At 49.6% G+C, this 17,192-nt stretch overlaps 1 long non-coding RNA gene across 1 annotated transcript in view; it reads right to left on the reverse strand.

The window, feature by feature from the left end:
- The window catches only part of LOC140456838 (uncharacterized), a 60,077-nt gene that overhangs the window by 33,615 nt on the left and 9,270 nt on the right, over window positions 1-17,192 (reverse strand). Inside the window, exon 2 of the long non-coding RNA XR_011953175.1 lies at window positions 2,889-3,051. This is a non-coding gene — a long non-coding RNA (uncharacterized lncRNA). The remainder of the gene's footprint in view (window positions 1-2,888; window positions 3,052-17,192) is intronic.

Genomic DNA, 17,192 nt, shown 5'->3' on the forward strand with positions numbered 1-17,192 from the left:
GTGAGGTGGGAGAAAGTGAGGGGTTGAGAGATGGGGGTTGAGAGAGGGGGATGAGAGAGAGGGGGGTTGAGAGAGGAGGGTGAGGGAGAGAGGTGGTGAGGCAGAGGGTGTGAGAGAGAGAGAGAGGGGTGAGAGAGGGGGAGTGAGAGAGATGGGGTTTGGGAGAGAGGGGGTGAGAGAGAGAGGGGGTAAGAGAGAGAGGGGGTGAGAGAGAGAGGGGGTGAGAGAGAGGGGTGTGAGAAAGGGTAGTGAGAGAGAGGGGATGAGAGAGAGAGGGAGTGAGAGAGAGGGGTGTGAGAAAGGGGTAGTGAGAGAGAGGGGGGTGAGAGAGGGGGTGGTGAGAGAGAGCGGGGTGAGAGAGAGGGGGAGAGAGAGAGGGTGAGAGAGAGTAGGGGTGAGAGAGAGAGTGGGTATGAGAGAGGGGGGAGTGAGAGAGAGGGGGTTGAGAGAGAGGGGCAGTGTGAGAGAAGGGTGAGAGAGAGAGGGAATGAGAAAGAGAGAGGGTGGGAAGAGGGGGAGAGAGGGGGTGAGAGATGGGGTGAGAGAGAGAGGGGAGAGAGTGACGGGTTGAGAGAGAGTGATGGGTTGAGAGAGAGAAGAGGGTGAGAGAGAGAAGGAGTGAAAGCGAGGGTTGAGATGGAGAGGGGTTGAGAGGGAGGGGGGTGAGAGAGAGGGGCTTTGAGAGAGAGGGTGTGAGAGACAAAGTGGTTCGAGAGAGACAGGGTGGGCGAGAGATGGGGATGGGAGAGAGAGGAGTGAGAGAGAGAAGGGTGAGAGAGAAGTGGTGTGAGAGAGAGAGTGGTGAGAGAGAGGGGGTGGGAGAAGGAGAGGGGTGAGAGAGTGGACTGAGAGAGAGTGGGGTGAGAGAGACAGCGGGTGAGTGAGAAAGAGGGGTGAGAGAGAGGGGTGTGAGAGAGAGGGGTGAGAGAGAGATCGGGTGAGAGAGAGACAGGCTGAGAGAGAGAGAGAGGGTGAAAGAGAGTGGGTGAGAGAGAAGGGGTGAGAGAAAAGGGGTGAGAGAGAGGTGAGAGATAGTGAGGGGTGAAAGAGAGAGAGGGGTTAGAGAGAGAAGGCCTGAGAGAGAGGAGGTGAGAGAGACTGGGTGACAGAGAACTGGTGAGAGAGGGGGAGAGAGAGAGATTTGTGTTAGAGAGAGGGATAAGAGAGAGAGGGGTGAGAGAGAGAGAGGGATGAGAGAGAGGGGTGCGGTAGAGAGAGTGGTGGAAGAGAGAGCGGGTGAGAAAGAGACAGGGGGTGACAGAGATACAGGCTGAGAGAGGGGGGAGGGAGAGAGTGGGTGAGAGAGAGGGGGTGAGAGAGAGAGGAGTGAGGGAGAAAGAGGGGTGGAAGAGAGAGCGGGTGAGAAAGAGACATTGGGTGACAGAGAGACAGGCTGAGAAAGAGAGGAGGTGAGAGAGAGAGAGGGCCTGAGGGAGAGGGGGTGAGTGAGAGAGGGTGACAGAGAAGGGGGGAGAGAGAGAGGTGTGTGTGAGAGAGAGGGGTGAGAGAGGGGGTGTGTGAGAGAGATCAGGGTGGGAGAGACTGGGGAGAGAGAGGGGGCTGAGAGAGAGAGAGGGCTGAGAGAGAGGGGGTGAGAGAGAGAGGGGTGTGAGAGAGATCGGAGTGGACGAGAGAGCGGGTGAGAAAGGGGGGGTGAGAGAGAGACAGACTGAGAGAGGGTGAGAGAGAAGGTGAGAGAGAGGCGTGAGAGAGAGGGGATGAGAGAGGGGGTAAGAGAGAGTGAGTGGAAAGAGAGTGAGGGGTGAGAGGGTGAGGGTGAGAGGGGCGATGAGAGGGATCGGGGTGGAAGAGAGAGCGGGTGAGAAAGAGAGAGGGGGTGAGAGAGAGTGGAGGAGTGAGAGTGGGTGAGAGATGGGTGTAGAGAGTGGGAGAGTTGGGGAGTGATGGAGAGATGGGGAGAGGTGAGAAAGGGGTGAGAGAGGGGTGTGAGAGAGAGGTGAGAGAGAGGGGGGAGAGAGAGGGGGGAGAGAGAGGGGTGGGGAGGGGAATGAGAGAGGGGTGTGAGAGAGGGGTGAGAGAGAGTGGAAGAGAGAGAGGGGGAGAAGGGGGAGATAGAGGGAGGTGAGAGAAAGTGGGTGAGAGAGAGGCGGAAGAGAGAGGGGGAGAGAGACAGGGGGAGGGAGAGGGGTGAAAGAGAGGGTGAGAGAGAGAGTGGGAGAGGGGGAGAGAGAAAGGGGGTGAGAGAGGGGGTAAAGAGAGGGGGAGAGAGAGGAGGGAGAGAAAGGGGAGAGGGTGAAAGGGGGAATGAAGCGATAGGGTGAGAGAAAGGGGGTGAGAGGGGGAAGAGAGCACGAGAGGGGCAGAGAGAGAGGGTAAGAGAGTGAGAGGCGGGAGAGAAACAGGGTGAGAGAGATGGGTTGAGAGTGCGAGGGGGTGTGAGCGAGAGAGAGAGGGGGGGCAAGAGAGAGAGAAAGGTGCAAATGAGCAGGAGGGAGGGGATGGAAATGAGACAGAGAGTTTGAGAGCGAGAGAGCGCACGAGAAGGGGACAAAGAGAGAGAGAGCGAGCGAGAAAGAGAGAGAGATAGCGAGGAGGCAGAGCGTGATAGGGAGAGATAGAGGGCGATCCAGTGACAGAGGGATGAGAGAGAGAGGGATGGGAGGGGAGAGAGAAGTCGGGTGAGAGAGAGAGTTTGGGTGGAGAGTGAGTGAGGGGGTGAGAGAGAAAGAGAGGGTGAGAAAGAGAGAATGAGAGTGAGGGGGTGAGAGAGAGAGTCAGAGAGAGATGTCTCAGGGAGGACCAGTCCAGCAGAGGTGAAAGCAGGTCCCTCACAAGATGATGTGAATGAAGCCTAGAATGTAGCTGTTCCTTCCCCAGCTCTGTGTCTATGTCCTGTCTTCCAGGTCTGAATACAGAAGGTCACTAACCCCTCCCTGTGCTCTTCACTGTGAGTGATCTTACCGACTGCAGGATTTACTGAAGGCTCCAGACCTCCCTCTTCATGTCTCTCTGACTGACCAACCGTCTTTGATGTGGTTATGGACGAGACAAGAGTTAGGAATTCGGCTGAGACAGGAACATCCAGATGACCTACAGGAGAAAGAGAAACAGACAGAATGGGAAATTAGACTGATGCAGTGAAGGTTACACATGGAGAATGGCACTGAGTCCACAGAGATCTGGAAAATCCCTGTCTCCATCCCTGGCCTGTGCTGCTGCGTCTCTCTGGAATGGAGAATTCTGTTGGCTCAGGATCTGGAGTAGCTGCAAGAGTGAGAGACGCTGACAGAGGCAGCAATCAGACCCACACAGTGAGGGATACCACATGGAGAGATACTGAGTGATATCACCAGAGTGCAGGAAGGTATCAGGATCACACAATGGTCATGATGAAAGGGTTGTGATTCATGGTGCACGGGGATCAGTACTCAGTGACGGTTGACCTACGAGTGGGACAGGTGATGGCCTCGTGCTATTCTCACCCGACTGTTCATCCAGATGTTAATGCCGGTGTCCAGTATAACCCATCTAACTGCTTAATATCCTTTTAGGAAGGAAATCTATTGTAGACAGCGGGTCTGGCCTACACATGATCCAGACCCAGAGCGATGGGGTTGACTCTAAACTGATCTCTGTAATGATCCAGCAAGGCACTCAGCTCAAGGGCAGCTTGGGGTGGGCATGCGATGCTGGCCAGCCAGAGACAGCAACATCCCATGAGTGAATTAAACACAACACTGCTGGGAGCAGTGTCCTGGTCAACCATGTCGGTAGGCTTATGGACAGGGCTTTAAACTGACAGAGAGGATGCAGGGCCAGGGTTCAGGTGAAAGGAACTTTCCAAATCCAAAGAGAAAATGGTGATGTAGCTGAAGACAAGCAGAAAGGAACAGGAAGAGACAGAGTTTAACTGAAACTGTACATCAGTGAATTGGACTGTGACAAGAAATTGTGGAAAGAGTCAATTGTGATGTTCTTTTTTGGAATGGACAAAGTCTCTGCAATAAGGAGGATGGACTGGGGCACAGAGATAAATGAGATTTAGTGGTGACAGGGTGAACAATTGGTGGAACATGAATATTTTATTGTACACCTCCTTGAGGGGTGTCAGGGAGTGCAGGATGGGTAACCCTGACAGTAATGGGTAACAAAGGCATTACAGCGAAAGCATTTGGCCTTAGATTATGCAGCTGAATCAGTCTGAATGCAGATTCTGGGTCACGTGTCAAAAACACAAGCAGGAGAACAGTTTAGAGGCTGCCTGACAGCAATTCATTGCTCAACCCTGTTACACATTCCAATGTATTCCTGTGTAATGCAAAGGCACTGTGATAATTCTGGGAGACTTCAGTCTTTGTATAATCTGGGACAGTCACATCGGCAAAAGGGATGGTCTCCGAACTACTCTTTGAATGTTTGTGTCAGTGTTTCTTGAAATAACACATTGTGGAAACGGCCAGGGAGGTGACTATCTCAGATCGCCCGTTGGGTGATGACGCTGAGGGAAGGAGTAATGTCCCACTGAGATATCCTCTGGGAAATTGTAGTGTAGTGGAATTCAGTGAGATGATGGATTTTTAAAGTGACCATAAAGCACACCCAACAATCACAACCAAAGCCATTGACATGTGTTTGAGAGGAGAACTGACCAAGGTAAACAGGGGAAACAGTGAAGTGTATGGCTGGAAATGGACAGTGCAAAACATTTACAGTCAGAGAGATGTCCGGCACAGAAACAGGGCCTTCGGTTTCCAACTCATCCACACCACCCACCTATCCTAACATAATCTCATCACATTTGCCAGCACTTGGCACAAATCCCTCTCAACCCTTCCTGTTCATATACCCATCCAGATGCCTTTTAAATGCAGTAATTGTACCAGTCTCCACCACTTCACCAGGCAGGTCATTCCATACACGCAACACCCTCCACATCAAAACGTTGTTCCTTACGTTCCTTTTATATCTTTCCCCACTCATCCTGAACCTAGGCCCTCCAGTTCTGGACTACCCCATCCCAGGGAAAAGACCTTGTCTGTTAATCCTAACCATGCCTCTCATGGTTTTATAAACCTCCATATGGGTTACCCCTCAGCCTCAGACATTCCAGGGAAAACATCCCCAGCCCATTTCACCTCTCTCTTTAGCTCAAATCCTCCAATCCTGTCAGCGTCTTTGCAAATCTTTTCTGAACCCTTTCAATTTACACAACATCATTCCAAAAGGGAGGAGACTAGAATTGCACGCAATATTCCAAAACTGGCTTATCCAATGTCCTGTGCAGCCACAACATGACCTCCCAACTCCTCTACGCAATGCACTGATCAGTAAACACAAGCATACCAAACTCCTTATTCACTATCCTATCAACCTACAATTCTCCTTTCAAGGAACAATGAACCTACACTCCAAGGTCTCTTTGTTCAGAAACACTCCCTGGGACCTTAATATTAAGTGTATCAGTCCTGCGAAGAGTTGCTTTCCCAAAATGCAGCCCCTCCCATTTATCTAAATTAAACTCCATCTGCCACTCCTCAGCCCATTGGCCCATCAGTTCACTATCCCATTGTAATGTGAAGTAACATTCTTCACTGTCCACTACACCTCCAATTTTGGTATCATCTGCAAACTTACTAACTCTACCTGCTGTGTTCACATCCAAATCATTTATATAATTAATGGAAAGTAGTGGACACAGCACCGATCCTTGTGGCACTCCACTGGTCACAGGTCTCCAGTCTGAAAAAAACACCCTCCACAACCACCCTCTGTCTTCTACCTTCGTGCCAGTTCTGTATCCAAATGGCTGGTTTTCCCTGTATTCAGTGAGATCTATCCTTGCTCTCCAATCTCCCATGTGGAAACATTTCGAATACCTTACTGAAATCCATGTCGCTCACATCCACCTCTATGCCCTCATCAATCCTTTTGTTACTTCTTCAAAAAATATCTTGAGCCATGATTTCCCACGTACAAAGCAATGCTGACTATCCCCAATTAGACATTGCCTTTCTGAACACATGTAATTCCTGTCCCTCATGTATCCGTCTCTCAAGTGCCCACGACTGACGACAGGCGAACCAGTCTGTAGTTCCCTGGCTTGTCCTTACCACCCTTCTTAAACAGTGGCACCATGTTAGCCCAACCTGCAGTCTTCTGGTACCTCACCTGTGAATATCGATGATACAAATATTTCAGTAAGAGGCCCAGCAATCACTTCTCTAGCTTCCCACAGAGATCGAGATTACACCTGATAAGGTCCTGGGGATTTATCCACCTTTAACCATTTCAAGACATCCAGCACCTCCTCCTCTGTAATGTGGACATTTTGCAAGATGACATCATCTCTTTCCCAATGCTACTTCTCAAACCATCATTCTATTCGATATCTTCCATGTCCTTCTCTACAGGAAATACTTGTTCAGTTCCTCCCCCATCTCCTGCAGCTACACGTGCAGGCTGTCTTGATCATTGAGGGGCCCTATTCTCTCCCTAGTAACCCTTTTGTCCTTTTTGGATTTATAAAAACATTTTGGATTCTCCTTAAATCTATTTGCCAAAGCAATCTCATGTCCCCTTTTTGCCCTCCTGATTTCCCTCTATCCCTAAACAACACTGCACTCACCCCCTCCCTGACTGATCCCTACCCAACACTGCAATCTCCCCATCCCTGACTGATCCCAGCCAACACTGCATTCTCCCCCACGACTGATCCCAACCCAACCCTGCAATCTCCCCCTCCCTGATTGATCCCTACCCAACACTGCACTCACCCCCTCCCTGACTGATCCCTGCCCAACACTGCAATCTCCCCCTCCCTGACTGATCCCTACCCAACACTGCAATATCCCCCTCCCTGACTGATCCCTACCCAACACTGCAATCTCCCCCTCCCTGACTGATCCCTACCCAACACTGCAATCTCCCCCTCCCTGACTGATCCCTACCCAACACTGCAATCTCCCCATCCCTGACTGATCCCAGCCAACACTGCAATCTCCCCCACGACTGATCCCAACCCAACCCTGCAATCTCCCCCTCCCTGATTGATCCCTACCCAACACTGCACTCACCCCCTCCCTGACTGATCCCTACCCAACACTGTAATCACCCCCTCCCTGACTGATCCCTGCCCAACACTGCACTCACCCCCTCCCTGACTGATCCCTGCCCAACACTGCAATCTCCCCTCCCTGACTGATCCCTACCCAACACTGCAATATCCCCCTCCCTGACTGATCCCTACCCAACACTGCAATATCCCCCTCCCTGACTGATCCCTACCCAACACTGCAATCACCCCCTCCCTGACTGATCCCTACCCAACACTGCAATATCCCCCCTGACTGATCCTTACCCAGCACTGCAATCACCCCCTCCCACGGAAAAAAAATAACTAGAGAGAAAATAGGACCCTTCAAGGACCAAAGTGGACGTGTGTGCAGAATCAGAGGAATTATTTCCCCTCTGTGTTGACCTTGGAGAAGGACAAAGAGGCTTGGGAACTTGGGCAAGTTAGTGATGATCTCTTGGTGTCAGTCCATATGTGATGAGGATGTTAGGGGATTACAGGGTGACCTGGACAAGTTAGGTGAGTGGGCAGATGCATGGCAGATGCAGTTTAATGTGGATAAATGTCTGGTTATCCACTTTGGTGGCAAGAACAGGAAGGCAGATTACTACCTCAATGGTATCAAATTAGGTAAAGGGGCTGTTCAGAGAGATCTGGGTGTTCTTGTCCACCAGTCAATGAAGGCAAGCATGCAGGTACAGCAGGTCGTGAAGAAGGCTAATAGCATGCTGGCCTTCATAACAAGAGGGATTGAGTATAGAAGCAAAGAGGTGCTTCTGCAGCTGTACAGGGCCCTGGTGAGACCACACCTGGAGTACTGTGTACAGTTCTGGTCTCCAAATTTGAGGAAAGACATTCTGGCTATTGAGGGAGTGCAGCGTAGGTTGACGAGGTCAATTCCTGGAATGGCAGGATTGCCTTACACGGAAAGACTGAAGCGACTGGGCTTGTATACCCTTGAGTTTAGAAGACTGAGAGGGGATCTGATTGAAACGTATAGGATTATGAAAGGATTGGACACTCTGGCAGGAGGGAACATATTTCCGTTGATGGGGGAGTGCCGAACCAGAGGACACAACTTAAAAATACGGGGTAGACCATTTAGGACAGAGATGAGGAGAAACTACTTCACACAGAGAGTGGTGGCTGTGTGGAATGCTCTGCCCCAGAGGGCAGTGGAGGCCCAGTCTCTGGATTCTTTTAAGAAAGAATTGGATAGAGCTCTTAAAGATAGTGGAATCAAGGGTTATGGAGATAATGCTGGAACAGGATACTGATTGGGAATGATCAGCCATGATCATATTGAATGGCGGTGCAGGCTCGAAGGGCAGAATGGCCTACTCCTGCATCTATTGTCTATTGTCTATTGTCTATTGTCATATCACAGGAGAGGATGTGTTGAATGCATTAGAATGTATGAAGTTGGATAAATCTCCTGGACCTGACCAAACATATCCAACAGCACCTCAAGAGGCGAGGGAAGTTCTTGTGGAGTCCCTGCTGATCTTTTTGCCTCACTGTTAGCCACGGGTGAGGTCCCGGAAGACTGGAGGACAGCATATGTTGCGCCCTTATTCAAGAATGGCTGCAAAGATAAACCTGGGAACTATAGATCAGTAAATCTAACATCCGTGGTAAGTAAGTTACTTGAGAAGATGCTGAGAGATTAGATCGACATGCATTTGGAAATACAACATTTGATTGGCAGTAGTCAGCAAAGCCTTGTGCATGGGAGACCATGCCTCACAAATTTGTCAGCGTTCTTTATTGAAGTGATCAGGAAGTTTGACGAGGGCAGGCCAGTACATGTAGACTCTACAGATTTCAGGAAGGCCTTTGATAAGGTTCCACATGGTACCTTGCTCTGGAAGGTTAGATCGCATGGAATCCAGGGGGCGTTGGCAAGCTGGGTACACAATTGGCTTGATGGTAGGAAGCAGAGGGTAACAGTCAGACTGGAGGCCTGTGACTCGTGGTGTGCCTCAGCGGTCATAGAATCATAGAATCCCTCCTCTGTGGAAACAGGCCCTTCGGCCCAACAAGTCCACTGGCCCTCTGAAGATTATTTCACTCAAACCCATTCACCTACTTTATTACTCTGCATTTACCCCTGACTAATGCAACTTACTTACACATCCATGAACATTCTCGGCAATTGAGCATTGCCAATTTACTTGACCTGCAGATCTTCGGATTGTGGGAGGAAACCGGTGCACCCAGAGGAAATCCACGCAGACATGGGGAGAACATACAAACTCAGTTGGTGTGGCATGGTGGCTCAGTGGTTGGCACTGCTTCCTCACAGCGCCAGGTACCCAGGTTCGACCCCAGCCTCGGGTGACTGTGTGGAGTTTGCACATTCTCCCTGTGTCTGTGTGGGTTTCCTTTGGGTGCTCCGGTTTTCTCCCCATTCCAAAGATGCGCAGGTCAGATGAATTGGCCAGGCGAAATTGCCCATATTGCTAGGTGCATTTGTTAAGGGTAAATGTTGGGTAGGGAGAATGGCTCTGGGTGGGTTACTCTTCAGCAGGTCGGTGTGGTTTGTTGGGCCAAATGGCCTGTTTCCATACTGTAGGAAATCTAACCCTAACAGAATCTAACCCACACAGACCATCCAGTGAGGTTGGAATTGAATCCAGATCCACGGTGCTGTGAGGCAGCAGTGCTAACCACTGATCCATTGTGCCACGCAGCTGGTCAGTGCTAGGCCCATTGCTGTTTGTCATCTATATCAATGATTTGGATGAGGATGTTTAAGGCATGATTAGAAAGTTTTCAGATTACACTAAAATAAGTGAGGAAGGGTCTCAGCAATTGCAACAGGACCTTGATCAGCTGGGGAATTGGGCTGAGAAATGGCAAATGGAGTTTAATACAGACAAGGGCGAGATCTTACATTTTGGAATGTCACATCAAGACAGGGGTTTCATGGGGAATGGTAGGGCCTGAAGGAGTGCAGTGGAACAGAGGGTCCTTGGATTCCAGGAGCACGGCTCTCTGAACTCAGGGAGACAGGGCAGTGAAGGAGGCTTTTGGCACACTGGGCCCTTCACCAGTCAGGGCATGGAATATCGAAGTTAGGAAGTTCTGTTGTAGTTGTGCAGGATGTTGGTGAGGCCGCACTTGGAATATTGTGTTCAGTTTTACCCACCTTGCTATAGGAAGGATGTTATTGTTCTAGAAAGAGGACAGAAAAAATTTACAAGGATGTTGCCAAAACTCAACTAGACAGATAAAGAGAGAGGTTGGACAAGCAAGGACATTTTCTTTCGTGTGTAGGAGACTGAGGGGTATCCTTATAGAGGTGTATAAGATCATGGGAGGCATGGATAGGGTGAATGCACTCAGTCTTTATCCAAGGCTTGGGGAATCAAGGATGAAAGGGCATCAGTTTAAGGAGAAAGGGGAAGATTAAAAGGGAACCTGAGGGACAATGCTTTTACCCAGGGGGTGGTACACATACGGAATGAACTACCAGTGCAAGTGGTCGAGGAGGATACATTTAAGAACAATTAAAATGCACTTGGACAAATACATAGAGAGGAACGTATTGGAAGGATTTGGTTCAAGTGCATGGAAACGGGGTTAGTGTAGATGGACCAGTTTGGGCCAAAGAGCCTGTCTCCATGCTGTAGAACTCTATGACTCTATGAGTATACCCAGGTGTCCCATAATACAGAAGCGACCAAAGCAATAGGAACACGAGCCGGGACAAATGTGAAACAGTCCTGCAGAATTTCACAGGAAGCCAGCTTGGCCTTGCAGTGAAGGGTTCCTGGTACAGGAGCTGTGGTGAGATGCCCATAGAGAACCGGGGAAGGAAGCTGGAAGGCTCACTCCACTGACGATAGCCTGGAGGACCCCCAGCTGGGATAAGGCAGCTGGGATCCGGTCACCCCAGGGAAACCTACAGGCTGTGACCGAGCTTGGTCTCCGACACAATGAGCAGGACAGAAGGTTGCAGGAACATGGGACTACTCCAGTTCCAATTGGGAAGAGCCCAATCCAGTGAAAGGAGGGTCTCTGGGGATGGGGAGGCAGCCTCAGGTTACATTGACAATCTGGAAGGACAGTGTATGAGCTCCAAGCAGCTGCATGGGTCCTGTACACCTGCAACATGGAACAACACACATCAGGCCCTAGTAGGAGGTGTCAGGAGCAAATACAATCCCTAGGGAACTAGGGGTCCTCCCAGAATGGGATAATGTGTGCCTTTGGGGTTCTACCTCCCCAGGGAGATAACATCCACACCCGCTCACAGATGGGGACTCCCACTGCCTTGTTCTCAGGTCACTGCATCTTTTGCCCCCAGCCCTGACCCACAGCCGAACTCAGATTCCATGAATCCTGTGGTTCCCCAGTGTAAAGCAGCTTATGGTCTTCACTCCGTACACAACAGCCATTCCAGGCACCCAGCTGGTGGGCAGCACCAAAAAGGCCACTCTCTTTGATCCTGTCTCAAACCCAGATACATTTTTGAATGAGATAGACCGACAGTCTGTCATACACGGACTGGATGCTGACAAATAAATTAAATTAATCACCATGTGACTTTGTCCACCAGGCCATTCAGCCCTCCCTGAGGGACAACAGTGAGGGAGGGACATCCATGATGAAATGAAGGCAGCAGTCCTCACTGCTCGAGAAAAGTCCCATCCCGGATTAGTAACAAACAGCGTAAATATTTGTTCCAGGAGAACACCCACACTAACATGTCTCACTGTCAGTTACAGCAGCTCACCAAGGGCTGGGTTAATGACAGCTGTAAGGACACTTTCGGTGGGGCACTGGGCCGGGTGCGAGGGATTCCAGTTATCCCAAGTGATAATGTTAGGATGGGGATCTTTGAAGACGAACGTATCGGAATTATATTAAAAAAGGTACTTGGATGGGTTATCATGATTCCCTCCCACATGCTGTGGAGATAGAGGGGACATTGACAGGGACCACACTTACGTAAATAGAGAATAGACAATAGACAATAGACAATAGATGCAGGAGTAGGCCATTCAGCCCTTCAAGCCTGCACCGCCATTCAATATGATCATGGCTGATCATTCCCAATCAGTATCCTGTTCCAGCCTTATCTCCATACCCCTTGACTCCACTATATTTGAGAGCTCTATCCAATTCTTTCTTAAATGAATCCAGAGACTGGGCCTCCACTGCCCTCTGGGGCAGAGCATTCCACACAGCCACCACTCTCTGGGTGAAGTAGTTTCTCCTCATCTCTGTCCTAAATGGTCTACCCCGTATTTTAAAGTTGTGTCCTCTGGTTCGGCACTCCCCCCCATCAGCGGAAATATGTTTCCTCCTGCCAGAGTGTCCAATCCTTTCATAATCCTATACGTTTCAATCAGATCACCTCTCAGTCTTCTAAACTCAAGGGTATACAAGCCCAGTCGCTTCAGTCTTTCCGTGTAAGGCAATCCTGCCATTCCAGGAATTGACCTCGTCAACCTACGCTGCACTCCCTCAATAGCCAGAATGTCTTTCCTCAAATTTGGAGACGAGAATTGTACACAGTACTCCAGGTGTGGTCTCACCAGGGCCCTGTACAGCTGCAGAAGCACCTCTTTGCTTCTATACTCAATTCCTCTTGTTATGAAGGCCAGCATGCTATTAGCCTTCTTCACGACCTGCTGTACCTGCATGCTTGCCTTCATTGATTGGTGGACAAGAACACCCAGATCTCTCTGAACAGCCCCTTTACCTAATTTGATACCATTGAGGTAGTAATCTGCCTTCCTGTTCTTGCCACCAAAGTGGATAACCAGACATTTATCCACATTAAACTGCATTTGCCATGCATCTGCCCACTCAGCTAACTTGTCCAGGTCACCCTGTAATCTCCTAACATCCTCATCACATTTCACCCTACCACCCAGCTTTGTATCATCAGCAAATTTGCTAATGTTATTGCTGATACCATCTTCTATATCATTTACATATATTGTAAAAAGCTGCGGTCCCAGCACGGATCCCTGCGGTACCCCACTGGTCACTGCCTGCCATTCCGAAATGGAGCCGTTAATCACTACCCTTTGTTTCCTATTAGCCAACCAATTCTCTATCCAATCTAGTACTTTGCCCACAATACCGTGCGCCCTAATTTTACTCACTAACCTCTTGTGTGGAGGAACAGGCCAGACCATGGCATTCCCATTGCCTGTCATTAAAGAATTCGGGTCCTCTCACATCAAGCTGTGGTCCTAACCACACTCACCTTGATATATCTCGGGATACCGGTGGTTAGGATTGCAGGCTGTAACAGATGGGTACGATCATGGTGAATAATGCCTGGATACACCCCCAGGGACTGGAAGGTAGATGGAACTCCCCGGGTGATCACCTTAGTTTCCTTCATTTGCAGTGTTTGAGTGTTCCTGGCTGGGTCAGTATTGATTGCCTGTCCGTAGCTGCTCGGGAGCTGGTTTTGGTGGTGAGCTGTCTCCTTGAACTGTTGCAGGTGGTGGACCCACAATGTCCTTCGGGAAGGAATTCCTGGAGTTTGAGCCAGGAGGTCCCATTCCCTTGCATTTATTCTGCTCACCGGATGTTGGCTATGCATCACAATTCTGTATGGATTCTCAGAACGGAATATGTTTTGTCGAAACAGTTTGGAGAGCCACAGTCACTCAGTGGTGAGCACTGTTACCTCACAGCGCCAGAGACCTGGGTTTGATTCCACTCCTGAGCCACTGTCTGTGTGGAGTTTGTACATTCTCCCTACATCTGTATGGGTTTTCTCCCACTGTTCAATGGTGGGCATTTTTGACAGATTGCCCATAGTGTCGAGGGATATCCGGTTAGCTGGAATAGCCATGGGAAATGCAGGGTTTCACAGATATCATCAGGGGATAGATCTGAGTTGGATTCTCTTCAGAGGGTCATTGTGGTCTCGATGGGCTGAAGGGCCTGTTTCTGTTCTGTAGGGATTCTATGATATCACTTATCAGCCATATGATAATCGGTTTGACCAATGTACAAAATGGCTTTCGCTCAAACAGCAGGCTACTCTGACAACAAACATAACCAGCTTTTAAAATTAGGTTTGTAATTCATTGTATAAGCTTCTTTCTATTCAAAAGACTGGGTGGGGGAGGGGGAATGGGTGAAATGTTCCTGCCTCCTTGCTAAAACACAGGTAGACAGCTAAGAGATGCTGGGTATATTGGACAAGTTATACTCCCAAATCACAAAAGCCAGACAGCAGCCAGATGGTTATCCCATCAGCATAATGTAAAAGGCAACAGTTCCCCTGGGCAGACATATCCCTAATAACGTCTCCACCAAACAAAGGAGGGCCCAGACAGGAAGGTACCGGGTCCTGCTACACAAAGAAACTAACAGGACCAAGCCATCCAAATGATTAGCAACGCTTCAAACTATTAACTGATTCTCTGAATTGGCCAGAAGTATAGAAAGTTCGGAGAAACCATCCAGAAATGAACGAAACCAGGGATCACCTGCTGACTGATCTCTTGAATTTTCTGGAGGCTTTCTGAGGTGACCAACATGGCAAGGGACAGAGACCAGCTCACCATCCAGAGAGAGGGAGAGAGAGAGGGAGAGAGAGACAAGCTGAAGGAAACCTCAGGAGCATGGGAGAGAGGGAGTGTGAAAAACCATTGAGAGAGAGAGAGCTGGAACCAACTGGAATACTGAGTGTCACCCCTTCAGTCTGTCCATGCTTTAACGCCTGTTTGTCTCAGTCTGACTTCCCCTTCTCTCTTTGTCCTTCTGTCTCCCTGTCTGTCTCTTTCTCTCAATCTGCCTTTCTCTCACACCATCCCTCTCACTATCTGTCTCTGCCCCATCTTTCTCTCATCCCCCTTCTCCATCCCCACTCGCTCTACCTCTCTCTCTTTTTCTCACCCTCCCTTTCTCTTTTTCTTTATTTCAGACCTGAAAGTGCTCACCCAATTTTGACCCCGCTAAAAACATTTGCCCCTCATTTTAACTCTCCTCCCAAATTTATTCCCTTCCCCAAATACCTTCCCTCCCTAATACCTACCTTACCAACTGTGCCCCCCTCAAATATTTCGCTGCCCCCAACATTGCTGTGATCCCCACTCCCTGAGGCAGAGGGATTTGAGTGGAAAAGTGTGGAGCTGGAAAAGCCCAGCAGCTCAGGCCTGACCCATCGACTCTCCTGGCTGACCTGCTGTGCTTCTCCAGCTCCACACTTTGTAACTCTGACTCTCCAGCATCTGCAGTCCTCACTTTCTCACACAGGTAAATGAGTCTGGGTTGACTGACTCGCCTGTAACGATTTTAATGTACAGCAAGATCCCAGTCCGAGAATTACAGAAGGTTTACATCACAGATGGAGTCCTTTCTGCCCATCATCCCCCCTCACCCATTAAATGATCCTGGACCGGTTCAGGATCCTCAGGATTGGCCCCTGAATGGCCTCATTGACTATCCTTCCTGTGCAGACCTCTTCACAACCCTGTCTCAGATTTTGCATCACATGCTATCCCTCCCTCCATCTCTCTCTGACAACAGCCCCTCCTTTCTCCACCAACCCCAAAACCCCATCAAACCCTCCCCCTGTCTCTGGCTGTCCCACTCTCTCCTTGTCTCCCACTCTCCCCCTTCCCATGCAGACTCACAGTCCCTGGGCTGGAGGACATAGTGCAGAGACTAACTCACCTTTTGACTGACTGCAGTAATGCACAACAAGATCCCACTCTGAAACCATCGCCAAGTACACACACTGTCCTTCTCCCTCCATATATGCCCTTCTCACTTTCTGTCTCTCCCTGTCTCTCTCACTCTGTCCTTTTCTCACTCCACCTCCTTGACTCTTACTGCCCATTTCTCTCTCTCCACTTTCTCCATCTCCACTCTCTCCATGTCTTTCTCTCTTTTTATCATTCTCCCTTTCTCTTTCTCTTTTTCTTTATTTCAGACACACTCAGAAAATTACTTCATGTTCCTTCCACTCACCCCCTCCCCACAGTGGGTGTAAAACCTAGGAGAGACCAGGCACTGAGGCAAGCTCTTCCCAATGCCCCTTCCCCCAGTCACTGGGACAGAGCAGAGGGGTCCAGGGAGAAAGAGGGAGAGCAACTACAGGAGAGAAAGAGAGATGGATGGACAGACAGTGAGAGGGAGGGAGAGAACAAGAGAAAGGCAGAGGGGGGTAGAGGAAGTGAGAAGAACTGAGAGAGAGCAGACAGAGACAGACAGAGAGAGAGAGAGAGTGTGTTAAACTCCAGGAAGAGAAATACAATGTCAGACAGATACAAGGAGAAAATGGGAGGAGAAAGACAGGGAGAGTTCAGGCAGACAGCAAGACAGAAATCCCAGGGAGAGATATAGGACAGAGAGAGAGAGGAGTTACAACAGCAGAGAGATAGAGCTGAGAGAGTGGGGTGGTAGTGGGGGCTATGATGTTGCTAGAGTGATGTACAGACAGGAATAGCAAGATCCCACAGAGCTGAGAGACAGATGCAGAGAGAGATGAGCAAGGTGTTAGTTTTGTGAAAGACTGAATGATTAAGCATTCCTGAAAAACCAGGTGAGGTGACAAAGGGGGAAGGGAATCTACTGGGAAATGTAAACAGGACAGAGATGTGAAGGATGGTGAGATATAGAGATTGAAGGAAAGATGTGGGAGAGAGAACTGGGAAAAACAAAAACAGACATGAGAGCTGCAGAGAGAGAGGGAAGGAGTGAAATCTGTGGGATCAGATCCCTCTCTAGCATTATGCTCCTTTGTCTCTCCCCGTTTCCACAGACGGCCTGAATCCCACGATTTGTGTGTGTGTGTGTGTGTGTGTGTGTGTGTGTGTGTGTGTGTGTGTGTGTGTGCTCTCGTCTGATAATTCCGTATCGCAGAATAATTTGATTCTCTGTCTCTGTACTGTCCAGGTTTCAGCTCCCAAATCAATACTAAATCATTCACGATTCTATTGAATAGTAGAGCAGGCTCGATGGGCTGAATGGTCTCCTCCTGTTCCTATTACAGATGGTTTTATGTCCTTAACACTACCTCCCAGCTCTTGGTCCCCACACTGGAGGTTATGACTCCACAAGGCCCTGATCTGTAGAGTGCTGCACCCTTCCGTGAGTCTCGGAGGGAACCAGTCTGATTTGGATTGGAGTTGGAGCCTCTCAGTGAGAAGTGAAATCTCCTTGAGGTTCCCCT

Source organism: Chiloscyllium punctatum, chromosome 31, assembly GCF_047496795.1.
Source record: "Chiloscyllium punctatum isolate Juve2018m chromosome 31, sChiPun1.3, whole genome shotgun sequence".
Lineage (NCBI taxonomy): Eukaryota > Metazoa > Chordata > Chondrichthyes > Orectolobiformes > Hemiscylliidae > Chiloscyllium > Chiloscyllium punctatum.